Genomic DNA, 6,808 nt, shown 5'->3' on the forward strand with positions numbered 1-6,808 from the left:
CACAGGAGTAGCTCAGGGACCTCAAACATGCAATGTAAGATTCTACGGGTTCTGACTTTTCTTGTATTCTCTGGAAAAACTTGTGCCTCTCAAAACTGACATTTTTCTTTGGTTCGAAATGATCTCGCAGGCGACCAAGAGCTAACTCATACTCATCCATGTCGCCAGATCCTGACACTTGGTTTCCAGTAAGGCCATCAAAAATTCTTCGCCCTTCTACTCCTAAATTATGTATCAGCAGAGCTTTCTTGCGTGCAGGTGAGAATCTGTCCCCCCCCATAGCCACCAAATAGTTCTCAAAGGCATCCTTCCATTTATCCCACCTGACTGCAGGCCGGCCTGGTTCATTCAGAAAAGAGAGAGGGGGTGGAATGGACGCAGCCATGACGAACAGTAACACTGTAGTTGTGATCCTAGCTCTTCCTTTAGAGTCCTCTTGAATGTATGCAGGCAGGCAGATTACTTGATTTTGAGGCAGTTCCTAACTATAATCATACGGACCAAATTTTATGCATCTCCAGCTGTGAAGTCCATATAATACATCACAATACCAAAGTTCACATCGCTGCTCCTGAAGCGATATCAATGCAAGGCCCAAAGGGCGGGGTCAATGGTGCGGGGGCGGAGTTTGCACACAGTACTGTTCGGGCTCACGAACAGTGGTGCTTTCTCCCGCTCCCTCACTGTGTGCACCGGCTGAGCTGGTGCTCACGCTGCGGGGACAGAGCTTGCCACGGCACTGTTCAGGCTTACGAGCCGCAGCGCCTGCCCCCGCTCTCTGACTGTGCACGCAGACTGAACTGGCGCTCGCGCTCCACTCGCGAGCTCGCGCTCCACTCGCACGAGCGCTCGTGCTCCACTGCCTGCTCACACAACGCGTTGGGGGGGCTCGCCGGTGCCCGCGCGCGCTCTTGTGAAAAAGGCACCCCTTTCCACACAGGCTCCACACCACACGCCTGACCTGCCTCAGCTGGGTACGTTGTGTCGTGGTCTCCCTTGATGTCCGCAGCGGCTCTCACTTCTTCTGCCTGCTGTCACGGCCGCAGGGAGATCAGGGATCTACAGCAACACGAAATACGCCGGGGCCGTCGCACTAGGGGTTCAGAGGATCCTCGTCACCAATGTTAGGAATTGAGTCCAGATCAAGAATGATTACTTTGATACTTTATTAAGTATCTGTCTGTGACAGCAGGCGCTGCCTCCAGCAACCTCACCAACCGACTCACAACAGAACCTCCTCAAAGCACAACACTCTGAAAAGAATGCATTACCTCATAATGAATGGATAGGTAATGAAACAGAACAGCAACTACTAATTGTATGAACACATGTAACATTTTAAATCTACCTTGAATAAAGTATTGAAAGTAACATCCCAACACACTGCAGCATTGAAGGACTTCACCTTGAGTTTAGTTCAAAAGAAAAGAACGGGCTACACAGCGTAGGAGCACAGCAGCAGAACGTTCAGGCGAACAGGCACTTCGTTGGCACTTCTGCTCGGGCGTGCGCCGTTTATATAACAGAAAATCATCATAGGTGACGTTAACCTGCGTGCTACTAACGTCATCCTACGTGGCAAACTGCAAAAACGTAGTGGCAAGGGTAATAGGGTCTAACAGGATCATCTAAGTATATAATCCATACTCGTCTAGGGCAGTGGCATAATGTGATTTTCTTCTTAATATCAGGTGGGGCAACTAAGCCCTCCCCTTAAACAGGTCACTATGAATGTTGCTGTGCTTCAGAAACAATGGCACAAGAAAAGTCAGAGAGAATAAGAACTGTGGTCGTATCTTTGATGTACCAGGATTGAAAAGTGGGACAGCAGTAATCATGGATCATTATTGGACTTGTGGATCCAATGCATATATGAAGCTACCCAAAAACTGGGGAGGAATATGCACCTTGGTGAATGTTCATGTTCCTGCGTTGGTGATTCCTAAAAGCGATTTGAAGCTTGACAGTTTTCCGAAAGCAGATGCACACCTGAGTAAGAAGAGATCTGTGGTGCTGATTAATCGAATGAAGAGGGAAAATTATTTCTCTGCCAAGTCAATAGAAGGTTTTGACTCTATCACGTCCAGATGATAGACGAAGTAGAAGACATTGCTGATGACAGCTGGTTTGGATCGCTTTTTTCTTGAGTTCCACAATGGATGGCAGACATGTTCAAGTTCCTTGGAGCCCTGATCGTGTTAGTGTTGCTGGGATTATGTGTGATCAAGATAATAATCACACAGTGCAAAAAGACAGCAAAGAAAGCTATAGGGATGAAAATCATGATTGATGTTGAATCAGGATGGATTCTCTATGGCCTCTGTCAAGGTTCAATTTTCGTCATCGTCAGAAGGTTGAATGTGCAACATGATTCTCGGATATTTGCACAAACACCTCCATCGATAACTGTGATCATGTCCAGGACATATATCTGTTATAAAGAGTCATCAGTCGTATGGCTCTCAGCTCTCCTCTGATAGCCTTGAATCCCTTTATAGTTGTGTAGTTGTGTTGATCATTTGTAGCAATTCCCATCTGGTAATCTGCAGCCATTTGGTGTTTGCTCCAACCTGGATTCTCGGCATGAAGATCAACATGATGACAGACGAAGTCTGGCTAAACAGTCTGTGTTCATACGGGATAGAGTCAAAAACCTCTATTGACTTGGCAGAGAAATAATTTTCCCACTTCATTCGATTAATCAGCACCACAGATCTCTTCTTCCTCAGGTGTGCATCTGCTTTCGGGAAACTGTCAAGCTTCAAATCGCTTTTAGGAATCACCAATGCAGGAACATGAACATTCACCAAGGTGCATATTCCTCCCCAGTCTTTGGTTAGCTACATTTATGCTTTGGATCCACAAGCCCAATAATGATCCATGATTACTGCTGTCCCAATTTTCATTCCTGGTACATCAAAGATACGGCCACAGTTCTTATTCTCTCAGACCTTGTTTGTGCCATTGTTTCTGAAGCACAGCTTTGAACTTTCCAAAGGGACAAGGGCCCCCCTCTGTCTTTGACCCAGGTCGGTAGTTTAGCAAGTCTTGGCCATAATGGCTTGCATCCATTCTGTAGTATGTCAATGGTTGTTTTGTAACGACCAATGACTACCCAGGCTCTGCAGATAACTGCTCCTTCTTCCCAGCCATCTGGTGATAGCACGGATCCCCAAATCTGCATCAGGCCTCTGTTCTTCCATCTACAAATTTCTTCTGTAGATTTTTCTGCAACCTCAAGTGTTCTGTGTGCTTCGCGTCCAATTTCAGCTCCTTTTACTCCAGGCTTTTCATATCTGATCACAAGATTCTTAGTCTGCGCCTTATTTCTTGTCTTCGTATCCTGGATCTAATCATCTTCATCTGGATCTGTCCATTCAGTTGCCCAATTGAGGTAGGCATCTCGGCCCATGAACTAGCCTCTTGTTCTGCAGAGTGCTAAATGTGACAGACAGTGTGCTGTCTGAATGTCTAATTCAATAGCTATGAAGATCTTAGACTGCCCCATGCTATAAGGCAGAAGTGCACACACAAAGCATTCCTCCTTCAAGGTCCTCCTTCCCACTTCATTCACATGCTGATACCAAATGTTATTCCCCAAATGTGCTGTACTGTCCAGGTAATCATTTAGCTCATGGTCATCCTCTCTAGCACTTCTCTTGGCTCTCTTTCGTTTCTTTTCAAGCTTCTTTAACCATCTCATGAAGTATGTCAGCATGGCTTCTTCTTACTGGACCAATCATAGAAACACTCATCAGTGGACTGGGTGTATTTACATGTGCTACCTGTGTAGAAGGCAGTTCTAGAAGTTTCAACCTATTCAATTTTCTTTTCCTAGCAACAGCAAATGATGGCCATAGAGAGTCTACTATAACCTCCATGTGTGACCTCCCTCCAAAGGTAATCTTGGTTCATTCATCATAGGAACAGGTGCTCTTGTGTGTATTTCTAGAGTAGGAACAATCACATAAGGTCTCAGCTGTCTAGTAGTTGCCATGTCTGTACCCTTCTCTTGCACAGGAGGATACACAGGAATCCTGACTTCATGTGTCGCCACATAATAAGCCGTGCGTACTGTAAGTGAGAGTAATACTATTATGAACACAATGCAAGTGTAGATGACACAGAGATAGGACCACTTGCAGTAAGAACCTTTTGCACATCGTGGACATCTCTCATGATCTGCCATGATGAAGTTGCTACTGATGCTGCCCATGTTTACTTTTAAGGAAGGAAAAAATAATCTTTAATGGGGCAACATCATGCACTATTTCTGTAATCTGCTGAGTCGGCACAAAACGTTCCTCAATCAGCTTTGGCTAGCTGATTTATTCGATGATGAACACAAATTCCCAATGGATGCCACGAATTGGCCTCTCACTAGACATGATGATATCTTTCAGCATGAAACAAAAGTTCTCAATCAGTAGGCTTTTGGATTTTCTTCCTTGAAAGTCTCATTCAGTTCTTAGCGTTCTCTCAGAGTAGCCATTCACTTGAAATATAAATCTCTCAATATTTGATTGAGCGCTGCATTGTTTCTCGAGTCTCTCAGGAAAGATCTGACATCAGTTTGTCTTCCAACAAGATGTGGACATTCTTCAATCGGGTAGTAGAATACCAAACTGACCAGTCTATGTGCATTATCCGGTGACAGGGGCATCTGTGTTCCCACAATGAACTCAGGAAGCTGAAGGATCTGCTCAATGATAGCTGCAAGCAATCTTCTCACAATTGGACCATTCTTAGGATCTTGCAGGAAAAGATGAATGTCAGTAGTTCTCCCCACCTGCGCAGTATACGTGCGCAAGATGACCACAAAAACAGCAAGAACGATCTGTGAAACATTGTCATTGGGCACCACCATAGGCACCTCTGAAATAAAGTCAGTAAGAAAGTAATCATGGGTACTGCTCCCTCTTCCAGTCGTCGAACAGAAACCCCAAGTCTGGCATACTCTTCTTTACAATCAAGACTTAAGCATGTCTCAGTCCAATGACAACAAACTCCTGTGGCTCAAGAACAACTTTCTTCCCTTACCTCCTTTTTTAATAACTAAAAAGAGTGACCCGAAATAGGCCACAGTCCAACATACTCTTTATCTTTATTCAACAGCTTCTGCGTCCTTCTTCCTCACCATAGATATAGTCTGCACGTGCTGTGGTTCTTCCTTGATGCTTGCTTCCGATGAGCGTGAGTATGCTGAGGATTCTTCAGTATAGATCTATACGTCACCAAAGAATATCCAAGTGCATCTGCCTTGCACCTTAACTGGAGACGGTATAGTGCTCTTCACTAAAAAGGGGCCTTTGAAACGAAGCGTGTGCCACCTTCTAGCAAAGTTTGCGAATTATGACTGTATCTCCGGGGAAAAATTTGGAAATACAAAGCTGATCATCTCCAGTTGTTGTAACATCTCCTTCTGTGTTCTGCGCTGCCCCACACCCTGGTCGCTTGAGCTGATCTGAAATGACAGAGATACTTGAAGTCATACACGTGACATAGCTCCTTTCCTAACAATTATACTGTTGGCTGGGCATCACTTCTAGTACTAGATGGGGGTGTGAGAGGTGTCCTCATTCACTTCCTTTTCATTCTCTTGTGAGATAAGATGGTGCTCTGAATCTGCCTGATTTCTTAACTCATACAATGCCAGTGATAGGCAATGCACCTATCCTTTCTTCAAGGTCACTTTTAATTCAACTATTCTCTCTTTAAGCAAGCTGTTGGGTCTTTCACAGACCTTGTTCGCCTGCTGGTGATACATCAATGAAAACTTGTCCTTTTAGCAACAGGCCTCTGTATCCACAGACTTTTTTTAAAACACAAAATATGGGTCATTACCTAATTACAATAATTCCCATATTCTCCATCTGTGAAATACCTTTCATATTAACATGTTTGCTGCACTGGTGGCGTCTGGGTGTGTACACAGTCCAGTTTTAATCCACCTTAAAAAGGGACATGCTACTATAATCATATATCTGTATCCATTACGGACTTGTAGCATGTTCACATAGTTGATGTGCAAATGCTGAAAGGGACATTAGGTCTAGGAATAACTCCTCTAATTGTGCGCAAGGTGTGCCCAACAGTAAACTTTTAACAGACGGTACACTTTTCTATACAAAATGCAACATATTCTACTATTATGTGAAACTAACCAATCCCCCGCACTCGCTGCAGCGAGGTTCTCTCTAGTAACGTGCACAGGGTAGTGTAGCTGTTCCAACACCACCCTTAATAAGACTACAGGCATCACCGGTTTGCCAATGCTGTTTTATCGCTATAATGCCTTAGAGGGGTTTAAAGAACACCCTCTCCGCGTCCACAAGTCTTTCTTATCTTGGGGCGCTTCCCTTTAAATCTCTCCTCATTAAGTTCCAAACAAAAAATATTTACAATAGTTTAAACACATTCATCATTACCATCATACTTTCATTCATATCAGGCATATCAAATAATATAATCACTTCTCTACATACAACACTTTTTTACTTCCTCGTCTGCTTTTTGATATCTACATAAAATAAAATCTGCCCTTTTGGTATGAGCTACGCATTTTAGCTACCATAATGACTACTGGGAGTTGTAGCGCTTCAATAAGACTGCGTGCCGTCCGCTCGGAGGTAGTCCCTCCTTCTCCAATGTGCTAGCCCTGCATGCACCTTTAACGTCACATAGGCAGGGTCACTATACACTGTTACTTTCTGGTCTGCATACTTCTCAAGCGCGACAATCAGCGCCACTAATTCTGCAGCCTTTGATAAAAAAATGAGATGGTATTCGTGCACTTATCAGTACTTCA

Source organism: Ambystoma mexicanum, chromosome 3q, assembly GCF_040938575.1.
Source record: "Ambystoma mexicanum isolate Mex_15411 chromosome 3q, UKY_AmexF1_1, whole genome shotgun sequence".
Taxonomy (NCBI): domain Eukaryota; kingdom Metazoa; phylum Chordata; class Amphibia; order Caudata; family Ambystomatidae; genus Ambystoma; species Ambystoma mexicanum.